Raw genomic sequence first — 18,350 nt, forward strand, 5'->3', positions numbered from 1 at the left:
GTGTTACGTGTTTAATAACGTCATGTTTACTTGAATGGTGCACTGTGAAGAGGTGTTGTGGAGAGGAAGTGGATTATCGAATAAAAAATACGTACTCCTGTTCACATCTTCGTAACGAACAAAGTTACAAGAAAGACAATCATGCTGGTTAATATCTCCCTGGTACCTTGCAAATTTTTTTTTATATTGTTTCCGACCAAAATGTTATCTCTGGTGATCAAGGTAAAAGGGACAGCCGGCACAACTGTCACATGTATGACACGATGTAAGAGCAATTCTGATTGTTGGTTCTGTGTCTGCAGTTTCACAAAACTTCCGTTTATAACGGCGGCAAGGCGAAACTGCAGTAATGGACTTAATGAATAAACAGTCTTACAGCCAAAGGCGGCCCATGATGTCCTCTAAAACACTGCGCACGAATGTGAACCCCAGCAACGAAAATTTAATTATTATTAAATCTTGTAACGACTGTCAATGAAGATGAATGAGTTAGGGCTACTAAAAAAAACCTATGGCAAAACGTGCTGTTCTTTTTCGGATCTTCTCTATTTCCACTTTTTATCTTTTCTCTTATGAATCCCAGACTGACTAGCAATATTCAAGTATCGGTCGAACAAGGGGTTTGTCAGCTACATCCTTCGTGGGTCGACTATATTTCCTGAGAATTGTCTCAGTGAATCTCAGTGTGACCTCTGCCTTATCTTATCAATAGTTTTATATGGTCGTTCCATTTCAAATCACTCCGTATGCGTACTCCCACATATTTTAGGACGGACTGCTTCCAGCGCTTGTTTGGCAATCGTGTAATCATACAATAACGGGTCTTTCTGCCTATTTTGCATCAAACATCGATACTGTGCAGATCGTCTAGTATTTCCTAGTGTTGTGACGTCTCTATAGAATAGCATAATCCGAAACAGCTACGTAGAGCTTCAGACGTTATCCATTCATACAGGGTGATCAGAAACAGTCTGAAACGTTTGTATAGGTGTTTCAGGGTAGGTTGTACTAAGAAATAATTGTTAAGAAAAAATCTGATGCGTTGTGCCGTTTCCGAGTTAATAAGCACTGGAGTCACGTAATCAGGCCGTTGCGCGTGCAAATTCTCGCGGCTCGCCAGATATAGTTTTGTCACTGTTGGATGTAAGGTCCGCCAGTTAAGCAAAACACCGTTTTTTCCAAGTTCCCAAACATGTTTCAGCCTCTCTGTGCCATCATCAGTGGGTTTTAGTTTGGTCTGATTTGATCCATTATCAATGGTTTTTGAAAGCCTGGCCGCGCGAGATTAGGCGAGCGGTCTCAGGCGCTGCAGTCATGGACTGTGCGGCTGGTCCCGGCGGAGGTTCGAGTCCTCCCTCGGGCATGGATGTGTGTGTTCGTCCTTAGGATCATTTATGTTAAGTAGTGTGTAAGCTTAGGGACTGATGACCTTAGCAGTTAAGTCCCATAAGATTTCACACACATTTGAACATTTGAATTCTGAAAGCCTACGACTGTGAAAACAATAGGTTTGTTTATAAATAAATCTCCTGCTACCAGTCACGATTTTTCTTTATTTACTTTTCGCACGACGCGTTTCGGGAAATGCTTCCCATTTTCAAGTGCGTATTTTGTGTGTATTAAGCCATTTCTATTGATGTTGTCAGTATGTGAGAGTCTGCTTCATTACATTGACTTTTACTGTAATATATAAGAAACACGCGATTTTTTAATTGGTTATTCGATTCTTTTGGTGAAGTTAGTAGCGAAATTTAGAAGAATTTGTACTTAAAATTTTCGAATGGTCCATTTGTGTACAGTCTCACACACACACTAAACGTCACGCACAACTTGTTGTACACTTTACACATCGAAAATATCTTGTATAAACAGAACAGTTACAAAGATCTTCTTACAAGTAGCCCACAGAGATAACATTATAGTTCTTCAACAGATTATGATATGCTTTTGTTCAGAGGTTATTTATCTTAACAATTTGGCTCATAATTTACTTATGTCGGTTTTACAATTGTGCTTATTTCTATGTTTTACTATTTTTATTTAAGTATACTGTCGAAACATCTGAAGAAAAAAAATGGTTCAAATGGCTCTGAGCACTATGGGACTCAACTGCTGAGGTCATTAGTCCCCTAGAACTTAGAACTAGTTAAACCTAACTAACCTAAGGACATCACAAACATCCATGCCCGAGGCAGGATTCGAACCTGCGACCGTAGCGGTCTTGCGGTTCCAGACTGCAGCGCCTTTAACCGCACGGCCACTTCGGCCGGCTATCTGAAGTAAGTGCCCATAGCTCTGAAGAGATGCATTTCAGAGCTCATATTTACCGGACTTTTTTTCTTGTTTTGGCTCACACTGCTTCCTCCAAAAACATGGAAACCAAAGAGTTTGCAGTAGAAGCGATGTGCTTCACGGTATCGGAGACGAACAACATGTTTACTTGATTTTTTTTACTTATTTTGGTCCATAGTACCAACTCTGAAAGTTGCCTACCCTGCAATCTCAGTAACAACAGTACCGGAGCATGTATTCCACAGTCAGAGTTATAGGAACGATTTTAGCTTATAACTTTCGACTCGGTCGTTTCCGGATCAGGACCTCTTACTTCAGGTTGATACATTTACCCTTCTCCATTATCCCTGAAAATATGGAATATCATCACGGAATAACCCTGTGCGAATAGCAGTACACCTATAATACTCACTTGGCTGTCGAATGAGTACTATGCAGGGAGATAGGCGTGTGCATGTGTGTGTGTGTGTGTGTGTGTGTGTGTGTGTGTGTCTTTGTGCGTGTTTCTCCTACACCTTGGGGAAAGGAATTTCATTCCGAAAGCTAGTAAAGGAAAGCTCTGCACCTCTTGTTTTTGTATCTGTGGACGACGCAGCGCTTCTGCCTTTCGGTGAATCGTCTCTGTTCCTAAATAGTTCAGTTGGGTTACATTTATATCCTAAACATTCTTTCTGTTTAGAAATACGTGCTGTGCTCTATTTGCTAGGAGCACATCGATCCAATCACAAAGCTGGTCTGATATTGCGTACGCACATATTTTGTTCATATAAAACTTGAATCTTTTCCGCAAGTAGACTGAAAGGAGAACGAAAACGTCGTGCAGGCAGTTGAAGGAAATGCTGCTAGGTACGTGTCGTGGTATAGTGACGGGAAAGCGGATTGTTTGCCTGGGGCCATACCTGCACGGGACAAAGGACTGGAGCGGCTGGTGGGGCTAAAAGCTCCCCAGCCGCGGCCGCCACTCACCGCAGCAGTTCTGGGGAATTCCGTGCTGGAAACGTCCTTGTGAAAGCCTTTCGCTGTAAGCTGTTAGCTGACTCTTCTCTAAAGGAAAGGAGATTTTGTAGATTAAATCTGTCACAATGGTAATAAGCAAAGGAACGGCGCGGTTTACCGGCTTAGTAAGGTAATGAGGAACTTCCTCGGTGGTAGGAATTCGAAAATCGGATGTGTATTATGACATCTCGATTGGTTAAAGACTGAGTTACCCACAAAACTTCGGAGACTGCACGGAATATGTTCTGAATATATCGGTACAAGGAAATCGTGTTCTCCGATGGCTCGTGGCGTAGTAATAATGTAATTATGATTTATACGGTTTGTTGATAACGTTTGCTAATGTAAAAAAGTCAATTTACACCGTAGTTTGGAGTTCTCGCTAAACTGTGGGTCTCCCCGTAACGGGCTGACTGAATCACTTCGAAGGTTGGAGGAACACAACAGCAAACGGCATATCACCTCCAATAGTAACATTACTGGTAACCTACTCTGGCGTTCAACCCAACTCTGGAGTTGACTGAGTTTAACTTTACTTTTTTGTCATTTACCTTCATTTCTGCGGAACTACTTTCACAGCAGTGGAAAAACCTGTAATATGCAATCACTAACACTTTCGACATGAAAGAGTACGTCAGACATTTTGTAAATAAAACCGTCTGGATCGCTTAATATATGTCCTCATTCATAACGACGTTTCGGCTCCTGCCATTATCAGTTTTCTCATCAAGATTCATCATCAGTCTTTTGCTATGTTAGCAGGTCCTTTGCGTCTCCGTTTCCTGCAATCCATTCCTTTCTTCTTACTGTTGCTGCATGTGCCCGTCCATCACACCATCCAGGATCTGAAACCTCTTCCTCCCTCGCCATCTCTTTCCTTCTACATAACCTGCTAAGACGGTTTTTATAAGTCCCTCCTTCTTTCTTAACATACGTCGAATCCAGTTTCGTTTCCTCCTTTTTATTACATCTTTTCGCTACCACTCTTTTCAGTATCTCTCCATTTTTCACTCTATCCGTCCAACTTCTTCCATCCATCCTCCGCCATGTCCACATTTCAAAAGCCTCTTTCTCTGTTTTTCTTCCTCAATGTCCACGTTTCAGCAGCTCTTTAGGGAGGTTCTCCTCCATTTATTTTTCCAGTCTTTTATTAATTATTCTTAACATATCTTTCGCTGCATCTAAAATGAGGTCAATTGTCCGGTAATCACTGAATTCCTCGGTTCCATCTTTCATTAGTAATCCAATCATTACTGTTGTCAGAAAGTCCCCTGGACATTCCCCACTGCCATATACTTCGTTACATAACCTCACTATTTCTCTTACTCTTTCATGGTTCAAACATTTCAGTATTTCTCCTGGTATCGTAACTGCACATACTGCTTTACCCATTTCTCATTGCAGCTACTGCTCTCTTTACTTCTTCCATAATGATTGTTGGCCGTTTCTTGTCATCATTTCCACTGTTCACAGATTCAAATTCCAGAGTTGTTGGTTTGTGATTTGTGTCATACAGCTCTTTTAAATAGTCTTCCCGTCTCTGTAGGATGTCCTCACGATCCTTGTACGTTACATTTTCGTCTTTATTGAGAATTTCCATTGTAGCACTTCCTGGTCTGTTTTGATCCCATGTTGTACTCTTTACTCTGTTGTACAGTAAATTATATATTCCCTTCCACTCCGCTTCTTCAGATGAGTCTTTCTCCTTTTTTCGAGCTTGCTCTGTTTCTCTACGCATTTCGTTATTCAGCCTTCAGTAAATTTTTCTTGGATCTTCATTGTTTTTTATTATTTTCTTCTCTCTTGTTGTTGTTGTTGTGGTCTTCAGTCCTGAGACTGGTTTGATGCAGCTCTCCATGCTACTCTATCCTGTGCGAGCTCCTTCATCTCCCAGTACCTACTGCAACCTACATCCTTCTGAATCTGCTTAGTGTATTCATCTCTTGGTCTCCCTCTACGATTTTTACCCTCCACGATGCCCTCCAATGCTAAATTTGTGATCCCTTGATGCCTCAAAACATGTCCTACCAACCGTTCCCTTCTTCTAGTGAAGTTGTGCCACAAACTTCTCTTCTCCCCAATCCTATTCAATACCTCCTCATTAGTTACGTGATCTACCCACCTAATCTTCAACATTCTACTGTAGCACCACATTTCGAAAGCTTCTATTCTCTTCTTGTCCAAACTATTTATCGTCCATGTTTCACTTCCATACATGGCTACACTCCATACAAATACTTTCAGAAACGACTTCCTGACACTTAAATCTATACTCTTCTCTCTTACGTCTTCGAAATCATTTTCCGTGTAATCCAGGTTTTTTTTTGTCCTTTTCCCATTTATATATCCTATGATTTTCCGCCTTACTTTTATGATTCCTTTTTTCAACATATCCCAATATGCGTTGACATTATCAGATAGTTCTTTGTCTCGTAATGTGTTAGAAAGTACTAGTAATATCATTCGTGTAGCTCTTTGTCTCCCGGATCTTATCTTTTCTAAATCCTACTTCTTCACCACGGCAGTCTTCTCCAGATTTTTCATTTTTATTAGTACAGGGTGAACATTAACAAAACTGATAAACCGCGGGTACGTATCCCTGACTGGAAATGGAGGAAGGAAGTTCCCACGAAGATGTGTCCGGAAATGCATCATTACCACGGTAGATGACGCTGAGGAGTGAAAATTTCTCTGACCACGTGCTGTGTGTTCCTTGTGTGTTGCAGGCTGCATGATTTACGCAGCGTACTGTAAGCAGCAGAACGGTCTGACATTCATGTCGGGAACAAGCCGAGATGGTGTTTGTGTATGACCATGCAGATGGAAGCGGACGAGAGGGAGCACGGCTATACCAAAACAAGTATCCTCACAGACACTAACCCCATCACACAACATTTCAAGCCCGTTTGTGTGATCGTGGGTCCTTTCAGACAGACGAACGCGTTGAGAGGCCACTTTCCTGGAGCTTGTACGAGGATTCGTCTCAATATCCTGTAGAATCCGGTCCACCAGTTCTGGTGTAAGCACAGTCCGCCGGCTCCCTGCACGTTCATGTGTCTGAGAAGACATATTCAAAGCGACCAAAAATATTCACAAAAATCGTGGTTTCATACAGGAAATTTATTCCTTTATTAATAAACCATCGGACAGAGTGGCTGCCATCGCTGCGGGAACAACTCAGCGTAACGTCGTTGCTTCGCTCTTCCACTGCATTCAGCGAGCCCGTCGATGCGGTGCATACAGGTCAACTCTTCATCTGTAAACTTATCCATACAGCGGTGTATCACCGATAACGCAAACTAACACTGCTGGAAAAGCAAACCTGAGACGGAGCCGAGAAATACTTAAAGAAGATTAAGGGCGAAGAGCCGGTCACTGTGGCCGAGCGGTTCTAGGCGCTTCAGTCTGGAACCGCGCGACCGCTACGGTCGCAGGTTCGAATCCTACCTCGGGCATGGGTGTGTGTGATGTTCTTAGGTTGATTAGGTTTAAGTAGTTCTAAGTTCTAGGGGACTGATGACCTCAGATGTTAAGTCCCATAGTGCTCAGAGCCATTTGAATTTTGAGGGCGAAGAGTAATTTCTGCATTACTGTTGTCATCATACCGTGGGTGAATGGGACACCTTCGTTTCCAGACAAGACACACAACACATACAGTCGTTATATGGACTGTTGTACAGGTATTTTCAATGCAGTACAGGTACAGAGATAAAATGGGGGTAATAAATCAAACGAAATGCAATCACTCTCAAGAGATCACCGGAGACGACGGGTCCGTTATGCCATAATACCCAGAAAATATGTCTCAAGAACCTGCAAAACTTAACCGAAGTGTTTGGTATTTCAAGACGCACCGTATCAAAGATTTATACAGAATATAAGGAAAGCGCAAAAACGTCTGCTAAATCAAAACGTGGACGAAAGTGTGCGTTGAGGGATCGTGACAGACGGTCATTGAAGAGGATTGTGCGGAAAAATAAGAAGATGACAGTTTCAAAAGTCGCTCTCGATCTCGCGAACTGTGTCAGCAGCAAAACAACACGAAGGGAGCTTCCAAAGCTGGGAATTGCAGGGAAAGTTGGAATACCAAAACCACACATCTGCGATGGAAATATACGTAACAGGAAAGCGTGATGCGGAAGCCATAAAACCTCGACTAAGGAGCAATGGGAGAAAATTATTTTGTCGGATGAGTCTTGTTTCACACTGTTTCCAAGTTCTCTACGAATTTACGTTCTAAGAGTGAAACATGTCAGGGATTCGGTGATGATTTGGGCAGCCATATCGTGGCATTGCTTGGACACCATGGATACTTTGCAATGCCGCATTACTGCCAAGGATTGTGGGAACACTTTTGCTGATCAGATTCAGCCATGGTACAATGTTTCCCAACACTGATGCTGTGCTCCAAGACGACGGGGCCCCTGTTGACACAGTCCATCGTCCAGGATTGGTTTTGTGAGGCCGAGGATGGACTGTCGCGTCTACCCTGACAGCCACAGTCACCAGATTTCCATATTGTTGAGTCGTTGTGGTCCGCTTCGGAGAGGAGGCTGGGCGATCGGTATCCACCTCCATCATCATTACCTGAACTTGTCACTAGTTTTAAAAATAATGGTATAAGATTCCCTTGAAAACGACAAAGGACGCTTAATTATCCATTTTGACACCACTGGAAGCTGTTTTGAATGCAGACGTGTTTCCTACATAGTATTATGCACGGTAATGTGTTGCGTTTTTGTTGTTTTCGTATTTTTGTCCATACCCTGTAACTCATTACATCTGAGCTCTGACTATGATTCTGTGAGCGATGGATGTCAGTTAAAAAAAAAAAAAAAAGAGAGAGAGAGATTCAAATGGCTCTGAGCACTATAGGACTTAACTTCTGAGGTCATCAGTCTCCTAGAACTGAGAACTACTTAAACCGAACTAACCTAAGGACATCACACACATCCATGCCCGAGGCAGGATTCGAACCTGCGACCGTAGCGGTCGCGCGGTTCCAGACTGTAGCGCCTGGAGCCGCTCGGCCACTCCTGCCGGCCGATGTCAGTTATATTGGAAGGTAGTGTTGTGACTCACTTATGCTTCCCTTCTGGTTGACAGGGGTAGCCTTTGCTTTCTTTCAAGTACTGGACACCGTTTTCTTGTTCTCGGGATCTACGTTATGTAATGCTTAATAGAGAGGATAACTCAGCTGCAGATGCCTTATAGAATCTGATAGAGATTCCATCGAGCCCTGAAGCTTTGTTAAATAGAACACTGGGCTCGTGTTTGAATTGAAAACGGTTCAGATCCTCGCCGAGCTCTCCGGATTTAGAATTTAGTGATTCTCTTAAATCGCTTCAGGCGAATGCCAGGATAGTTCTTTTGAAGGACATGGCCGATTTCCTTCCTCAGCCTACACCAACACGAGCTTGTGACCCGTCCCTTACGACCTCAACATCGACAGGACGTTAAAATCTAGTCTTCTTTCCTTTTGGACAACTAATAATGCATATGACGACGAGAAATACAGTTACATATAACCTGAATTTTGAACACTTCAGAAAATAGCCACTTGATACATCAAAGAATGTCATATCTTTTTCCAAATCTCAGTTGCCTCGTCATGTAACGAAATGTCGTTGGAAACTGTATGGGGAGGGAGGTGACGCCAGTCATCGCCAAATGCTTGAGGACATGTGAGTCAGCTGCTGGAATTAGTGAGAAGTGTTACTGGTGTTGTGAGGTTTCAGTCTATATACGATCTGTCACCCGGTTGCATGTATGTGCCAACTTTACCTTACGGATAATTTGCGATCGCCGTTCTTGAACTCAGTCGCTTGAGTGGACCAGTTATGTAGTGCCACAAAACCCTGCCATGTGATTTCTTCTCCTTTTGCAGTTGGGGCGGTTGCTGAAAGAGAGCTCTGATCTATTTAAGCAACTGAAATGACGTAATCAGGTTTGCTATAACACTTCTGTATTGCAGCAGCAGCGTTTCGTTTATACAACTACTTTTAAAATCGCTGGAGATAGTGGTGATGCAGATCGCTCATCAACTTGTTGCTCACAATAGATCGTAACATATATGTGTTATGCTTTGACATTAGAAACGGGGTGACAGTTCTCATCACGATTTTTCAGCTGGTCCATCGTTTACATTCTTGCCAGCGACCCTTTTTTGCTTGACTTCCAAGGCACGGTCATATCGCGACGCCAAAATACAATCGAGCCTCCCCAGCAGGTGGAGACGTGCACTCGCGGTCGTGCCTCCCGATATACCGAGACGACTTCCTTTTGCATCTATCTGCACATGCATCAAACGAGGGCGGGCGCAGTGAGATGTTCCGCTCTTAACAAATACCTGAACTACGTCTTCAGCTTACATGAACGTCTCTCGTCGGCCTAAGAGGATAAATGTGGAACGTGGTATTCCGTAGAAACACATGTTACACCACACTAGTAACAATCTTGTTACGAGGAAGCAGAAAATATCATTATTGTGAAACACAATTTGCTCTTCATTCGCACGAAGTAATGAGTGCTGTCGACAAGGGATCTGAAGTTGCTTCCGTATTTCTACAGAGTGGAGAAAAATTGTGTCTCGAAATTTTAACCCTGGATAGCTGATGCCGGTAGGAACCAAAATTACTAATGTTGTGTAGGTCGACAAAGCACCATTTTTAAACTACGGAAACTTGGCGCCACGCGATCCGATTGGCTGTGGGATTGGCCTGTTGCCGTTCGTCGGTTGACGGGCAGCGCTGTGGTTGTCGGTTCACACATCAAAAGTCCCTTGCCCCGTCACTGCCCCAAAAGTGATACGCACACGTGTCGAATAGGTGTTGCTGTTTGTCTCCAGCTCACGTCAGAGGCATTCACACGTAAGCTTCGCTTCGGAGCACACACACGTCATCTGCGATTTAGTCATGCAGTAAGCTTGGCAGCAGAGTATTCATTTGAAGAACAACGAGATATGGTTTTTGTTTACGGACTAGCCGACGGCAATGCGCATGAAGCTCGACGGTTGTATGAAGAATGGTACCCCGCTAGACGCCACCACACCCGCAAAAGTTTACAGCAATTCACCGGCGACTGGGCGAAACAGGCTCGTTAGCGGGATATCATGGTGATGCTGGAAGACCTTGAACACGACGGGATGCTGCATTTGAAGAGACTGTTCTCGAGCGCTTCGAGGAAGCACCTACGACAAGTACTCGAGCGGTTGAACACGACATGGGGGTCACTCAGTGGTTAGTCTGGTAGGTTTTGAGGGATAACGATCATCATCCATTTAGTTTTCACCCTGTCCAAGACCTAAATCCTGTGGCGGACTAGGGTTTTGCCGGTGGTTTCTGCGACGTGTTGCACGAGATCCCGACTTCCCTGCCATTGTGTTGTTTACCGACGAGTGCATCTTCCATCGTGATGAACTTTATAACACTCGAAACGTTCCTTACTGGGCAAGGGGAAATCCTCACGTCACGTACGTCCACGGTCACCAGGAACGATTTTCGCTCAACATTTGGGCAGGCATTGTGGGTGACAATTTGATTGGGCCGGTGCGTCTACCTCCTTGACGTACCGGGGAAAATTACCTTCAATTTTTACAAGAAACTCTAAGCGGCCTGCTGGAAGATGTTCCCCTGAACGTACGGCTACGCATGATGGGGCGCCCGCACATAACAGTCGTGCTGTGCGCGGATATTTAAATGAACTCTTCGACGGCCGGGTAATTGGCAGAGGTGCTCGTAGGACATGGCTTCCGCGATCACCAGACCTCACGCCACCGGACTTTTTGCTGTGGAGATTCTTCAAGGTTCTAGTTCACCCACCCGGACGCGAACCACCTAGAAACGAGGAGGAATTAATGGATCACATTCAACATTCCGCTGATCACATCAGGGTAATGCCAGGAATCTTTGAAAGAGTTCGGCAAATGCCAGGAATCTTTGAAAGAGTTCGGCGAAACACCGTTCGACGTTACCAAGCTTGTGTCGCGTCAGAGGGTCGCCAGTTCGAGAACCTACTTTAAGTAAACAATGTCCTAGCTACAAAAAAGTCTCTTTACAGGACCGTCACAATTTTTAAAAGACTTTCTGTACGCGTACTAACAGCTGTTGAACGGTTTGTTCCCAGTACGTCTTATCATGAAACTACAATGGATGTGTCGGGTGGTCTCGCGGTTCTAGGCGCGCAGTCCGGAACCGTGCGACTGCTACGGTCGCAGGTTCGAATCCTGCCTCGGGCATGGATGTGTGTGATGTCCTTAGGTTAGTTAGGTTTAAGTAGTTCTAAGTTCTAGGGGACTAATGACCACATAGTTGAGTCCCATAGTGCTCAGAGCCATTTGAACCATTTGATGTGTCGGGACCCCGGCGGATTCGCCCCCGGGCCCCCAGAGTGGAAGGCTGGCGCGCTACCGCTGAGCGTGCGGGCCGCCTTGGATACATAGCGATCTTCGGCAAGCAAAGCATTCGCGGTCATGCGTTGTCCAAAGCATCCGGCAACAGGGCAATCCCGCTCCCAATCGGAACGCGTGGCACCAGGTTTCCGTAATTTAAAAATTGTGATTTGTCGACCTACACAACATTAGTAATTGTGGTTCCTACTGGCATCAGCTCTCCAGGGTTAAAATTTCATGACACAATTTTTCTCCACTCTCTAGAAATATGGTATCAACTTGAGAACCCCTGTCGACAGTACTCATTACTTCGTGTGAATGAAGAGCAAGTTGTGTTTCACAGTAATGATATTTTCTGCCTCCTTGTAACAAGATTGTTACTAGTGCGGTGTAACATGGGTTTCTGCGGAATACCATGTTCCACATTTATCCTCTTAGGCCGACGAGAGACGTTCAGCCGGCCGGTGTGGCCGTGCGGCTCTAGGCGCTTAAGTCTGGAACCGCGTGACCGCTACGGTCGCAGGTTCGAATCCTGCCTCGGGCATGGATGTGTGTGATGTCCTTAGGTTAGTTAGGTTAAAGTAGTTGTAAGTTCTAAGGGACTGGTGACCTCAGAAGTTAAGTCCCATAGTGCTCAGAGCCATTTTAGAGACGTTCATGTAAGCTGAAGACGTAGTTCAGGTATTTGTTAAGAGCGGAACAACTATCTGCGAGCGCCCTCGTTTGATGCATGTGCAGATAGATGCAAAAGGACTGGGCGTTTGTGATGTCCTCATCATCATTTCATCATTATTCATGAAAGTCGCGAGAGTGGACTGAGTAAAGATTGGGAATTTGTTGGCGCTGATAACCACGCAGTTGAGCGCTCCACAGACCAATCATCATCATCATCGTCGTCGTCGTATTACAGCACGTACACATGCAGCAGCGACCACCCAGCAGTTGTTAACCGCGTTGGTGGGGGGAAAGGGACGCCCTAGCACAAGAACTCCTTACCAACCTCATCGCCAACATGGGAGCACATTGCACAGCATGCATTGCTGTCCGTTGTGATCGCACACCCTATGAAGAAGCATGTCCCGCCTTTGTAATCTCAGGGGACCATAAAAAAACCTGGTGACTACCGTGCACTTATTGTCTTTGAATGAAAGTGTCATTCCTGTACGTCCCATTGCGTATTTCTTTCAGTTACACTTGGTGCTGTACTGTAGAAGTTCTTTCTAAGTATGGTCCAAGTTTTATCGAGTTATGTTACGTGACTATGACACATCAAGCGAAAGTTACTTTCGTCTTTAAGTTTTGCACATTTGTTACTTTGGAGCTAGGTACATGTGATCCTCTACAGCTGACGCAAGTCATGGCAGTGTGCTAGTCGTTTGTATGGAATCACTGTAGTACGATGGGTCGACATAGAGACGTGGCATACTGCCAAAAGGGGGCTATTGTGTTCGGACGTGCCCATGACCATGCTGTGATGCAGTTGCCTTTCTTCATTGTATAAACGCGGACTATCCAACGTCTACACAAGCAAAGGTGTGCCACTGACCGCTATTTAACGCAACGTAAGAGCTCTTTCAGTAAATATATCCTGACTGACAGGTGCCAATAGACGAGTGTTGTCTTGTCAATGACAATTAGAGTCAGAACTGTCAGGGATTACTGTTGTCAGTGAACGCAGATCTTTCTCAATCAGTTTCTGGGAGAAAATTGCGAAGGGAAATATATGGAATGTACATTCGGCGTGGGATACCTCGCAAAATGCCATTGCTCACACCAGCACATGAAACTGCTAGTCTTCATTGTGACAAACAACAAAACTGGAAAGTAGCTGGCTCGAGACGTGCAGCGTGGACTGAGCCATTTTGCGTCTTCCTAAATGATACAGGTCATCGGCGCCAATGAGGCGTTCAGCGAGCAGTATGTGTAGGGTGCAGTTCAGGAGGGAGGTGGTTCTATGATGTCTGAGAGGTGTTTCTCGTACCATGACTTGGGCCCACCCTTTCGGGTTACCATGCACATCAACGATGATGTTTATTTTAATATGCACAATTGTCTTATCTTCTGTATCTTCATGATGAGTACGTAGTCGACACTTCCGTCTTACAAGATGACAACAGTCGTGTTCACAGGACCGCACGCATACATTCCTGATTTGAACACTCAGGCACCTTATCGCAACCTAGACTGGTGCGTAAAGTCACCATCTGGAACAGCAGATGAAACGTAGCAATCAACATACCCGCAGTGTGGTAGCTCTACGGGAGCTTCACCTGCACATGGCACACCTGAAGAAACCTCGTCGAACTGTGGCCATTACGAAAGCTAGAGGCTGTCTTGCGCGATATTACCGTGATGTCTCCTGGGTGCGAACTTTTTTGTGCGGTCAGCTTATGTTCCATCGGACCTTTGGCACGTATAGTACAAAGCGGCTGTGCCATTGCCGTAGTGGTGGCCAGTACGTATGGGGCACAGATAACGTTTATCGCGCCACGGCGATGACTGCGTGAGGGCCTGCTGCCCCTTCAGGACACTACGGCCACGGGGAACTTTTTCTTCATCAAGACCTTCGATCCGCATCGCGTAGTTTTCTAGAGCTATATACTACAGTACGTTGATAAAACTGATAAATGTCTATCAAGGAGCTGAGGATTTTGTTAAATTTATTTATTTATTTTCTGCAATAACATTATGATCAGTTGTGTAGATACTATGAGGGACCATACATTACAATAACGTGAGACGTATGTCACATTTTAATTTGAATCACACTATCATAAAAAAATTTTGTACAATCACAACTCGAATATGCAATGTAGTTACAGTGTGAAGTAGTAACGTAATTAATGACGCCTCTGCTTCTGTATTAAGTAGTCTACTACTATTTAATGTTATAAAATATACACTATTTGGAAACTTGAATTTTTTGGTATAATTTATATGTTAGTATTACTTTTGCATGGGAACATTAGATAAGTTACTCATTTTGATAACAGTTCTTAAATTTTTACTAGATGGTAGTTACAAAAAAGTACTGAAGAAACACGTGGAATCTCGTCCTCACCGAATTGAGACCATTCCAAGTTTACAGTAGGTATGTAGTAAGTATGTATATACTGATCAGCAAGAACATTGTGCCCACCGACCTACTATCGCTATAAACCAGTCCAGGTGATAGCAGCGTCACCTGGAGAGGAAGGGCTGCTAGTCAGACACACACACGGTGCATGTAGTATCAGTGGGACAGGTAAAACAGGACAGGCGGCGAACTGTGGCAGAACTAACATCAGACTTTAATGCTGGACAGAGTGCAGGTGTGTCTGAACACACAGTGTACCGAACATTCCTAACGATGGACTCCCGCAGTCGACGACCCACGAATGTGCCAATGTTAACACCACGACATCGGCAACTGCGACTGAAATGGGCACGTGACGATCGGCACTGAACGTTGCCGCAGTGGCAGAGCTTTGCACGGTCTGATGAATCCAGATACCTTCTTCATCACGACGATGGCAGGACGCGAATCCATCGCCTTCCAGGGGAACAGCTGCTTGACACCCGTACAGCGGGACAGAGAAAGCTGGCGGCGGCTCCATTATGCTCCGGAGAACATTCACGTAGGTTTCCATGGGTCTAGTGGAGCTCGTGCAAGACACCATGACGGCCAATGGGTATCGTACACTGGTTGCAGACCATGTACTCCACTTCATTACGATCATATTTTCCGACGGCTGTGGCATTTTTCAGCAAGATAATGCACCATGTCACAAGGCCAGGAGTGTGATGGAATGGTTCGAGGAACACAGCGAGTTCTAATTGACGTGCTGGCCCCCAACATGCCAGATCTGAACACGATCGAATACATCTAGGATGTTATTGAACGTTGCGTCAGAGCTCATCGTCCCCCCCCCCCCCCTCCCAAATCCACCCCGGAATTTACGGGAATTAAGTGACTTGTGTGTGCAGATGTGGTGCCAGCTCCCTCCCACGACCTACCAAGGCCTCATTGCTTCCACGCCATAACGTGTCGCAACTCTTATCCGTGCCAAAGTTGGACATCCTGGCTATTAGGTAGGTGGTCGTGATGTTCAGGTTGATCAGTGTAATTTTGTTGTGCTGTACCTGGGTCACTCTCGTTTTTCATTTATCTCTGTTCTTTCAGTTAATTTCCATTTGTTTGTATAATGGAATTACTTTATTTTGTAATACTTTCATAATTTACTGTTTTAGGAACACTTCATAGGCACTATTTTTGTCATTTGAAATCACCTTGTAAAACCAGCACTTAATGCGATAATGTCATTTCATTTCAATTTCCATCAAACATTTCGTCTATTAATTATTATTTGCTACCAAAACCTATTAAAATCTTTCAGTCACATCATTTACACAACCCTCATATTTCATGTATTCCAAAAATGTTTAACATGAGATTTATTTAAAAAACTATCTTTGTTTCAAGTGTCACCCTACCGGCGGACAAAATGAAATTTTTTGGCATAAAAAGATTCCAAAATTCATTTGGAGCACATTAGCATTATAAACCGAATGTCACCTGATAATTAAGCGTAATATGTTTCATTTAATTAAAAAAATATAGGGACTGGAGAAGCTTAAAGTCAAAAATTGTTTCAAGTTACCCCATTTTCCGGTAAATCAGTTCTTATAAATAAACAACGCTGTATGCGATATTGCACAAAGTTACTAGTGCTTAACCTTCCTTCGCCGACACCGATGTCGTTAGAGATGGAGTACAAGCTCGTTGCAACAGTGATGGGGAATTAATTCAGTCGCGTCCTTTCCGCAGGAACTACCACGTCGTCGAATAATAAGCAACTTATGATTATACGCAGAATCATCACAGATACGCGACGGCTAGTCGAATTCTTCTTCTTACAAAAGCCAGTTCGTTATCATGGTAAACGAATATACTACGGAAACGAAATTAACATCATGTTTGCCCCAAAGAAGAGTAATAAAACCAGTAATGCTCTCAACATACAATAAAAAATTTATCAGATAGCGGTAATAAGAAGTGATGTGAAATCGGCGGAACGCGTAAAATCGTTATGAGCGAGGTCGAATGGAAGACTTGAATTTCTTGAAGGATTCTAATAAAGTGAAATTTATGTGTACAGCAACACTCATGTAAGACGCTATCGTGACAAACGTTACAATGCTGCTACAGGGTTTGCAGTCATTATCGGGTAAGCATGACGTCACACATCGTACCAATTCCGATACGCACCGCTGGTGTATAAGGTCGGGATAGCCCATGCGAAAGTGTAACATAAATGGCCAGGAAACTTAAGTGGGTAGCCTATGAGGAAAGAGGACACTGTTCTCGGGAAACCTTATTGGGTAAGTTTAGAGAACCTGTATTTGAGTAAGAATGTGCAACAGCGGTGTTTGACTGTCGCATATCTCGCATGGAGATCATGAGAATAAGAGAAGAGAGACTACAGTGAGTACAGGGATATACACACAGTCACCAATCTCTGTCTGTACACGCGGTTGTAATAGAGCAGAAATTTGGTAATATTGCACAATGTATAACGGGCAGTCAAATGCAAACGAGACAGGAGGAAAAAAGTAAGTAAACTTTTTATTATTTCAAAAGTAATCGCCATAACTCTTAACACATGTATCCCACTGTGAAACACGACGATCACTGTCTTCGTGGGAAACGGTTTGCGGTTGCCTGCGGAACCATGATTGTACCAAGGCGTGCACCCACTTTTTCCGAAGCAAATCGACGGCCACGAATATCTTTATTTAGGGCTCCAAAAATATGGAAATCGCATGGGGAGCAATCGGCACTGTATTGTGGATGTATAAGGTTCAAAGAATGGAAAAGAAAATTGAGAATGCGCTAGGTGACGATCAGTTTGGCTTTAAGAAAAGTAAAGGGAAGAGGCAATTCTGACGTTACGGCTAATAATGGAAGCAAGGCTAAAGAAAAATCAAGACACTTTCATAGGATTTGTCGACCTGGAAAAAGCGTTCGACAATATAAAATGGTGCAAGCTGTTCGAGATTCTGAAAAAAGTAGGGGTAAGCTATAGGGAGAGACGGGTCATATACAATATGTACAACAACCAAGAGGGAATAATAAGAGTGGACGATCAAGAACGAAGTGCTCGTATTAAGAAGGGTTTAAGACAAGGCTGTAGCCTTACGCCCCTACTCTTCAATCTGTACATCGAGGAAGCAATGATGGAAATAAAAGAAAGGTTCAGGAGTGGAATTAAAATACAAGGTGAAAGGATATCAATGATACGATTCGCTGATGACATTGCTATCCTGAGTGAAAGTGAAGAAGAATTAAATGATCTGCTGAACGGAATGAACAGTCTAATGAGTACACAGTATGGTTTGAGAGTAAATCGGAGAAAGACGAAGGTAATGAGAAGTAGTAGAAATGAGAACAGCGAGAAACTTAACATCAGGATTGATGGTCAGGAAGTCAATGAAGTTAAGGAATTCTGCTACCTAGGCAGTAAAATAACCAATGACGGACGGAGCGAGGAGGACATCAAAAGCAGACTCGTTATGGCAAAAAAGGCATTTCTGGCCAAGAGAAGTCTACTAACATCAAATACCGGCCTTAATTTGAGGAAGAAATTTCAGAGGATGTACGTCTGGAATACAGCATTGTATGGTAGTGAAACAT

Source organism: Schistocerca nitens, chromosome 3, assembly GCF_023898315.1.
Source record: "Schistocerca nitens isolate TAMUIC-IGC-003100 chromosome 3, iqSchNite1.1, whole genome shotgun sequence".
In the NCBI taxonomy this organism is placed as follows: Eukaryota; Metazoa; Arthropoda; class Insecta; order Orthoptera; family Acrididae; genus Schistocerca; species Schistocerca nitens.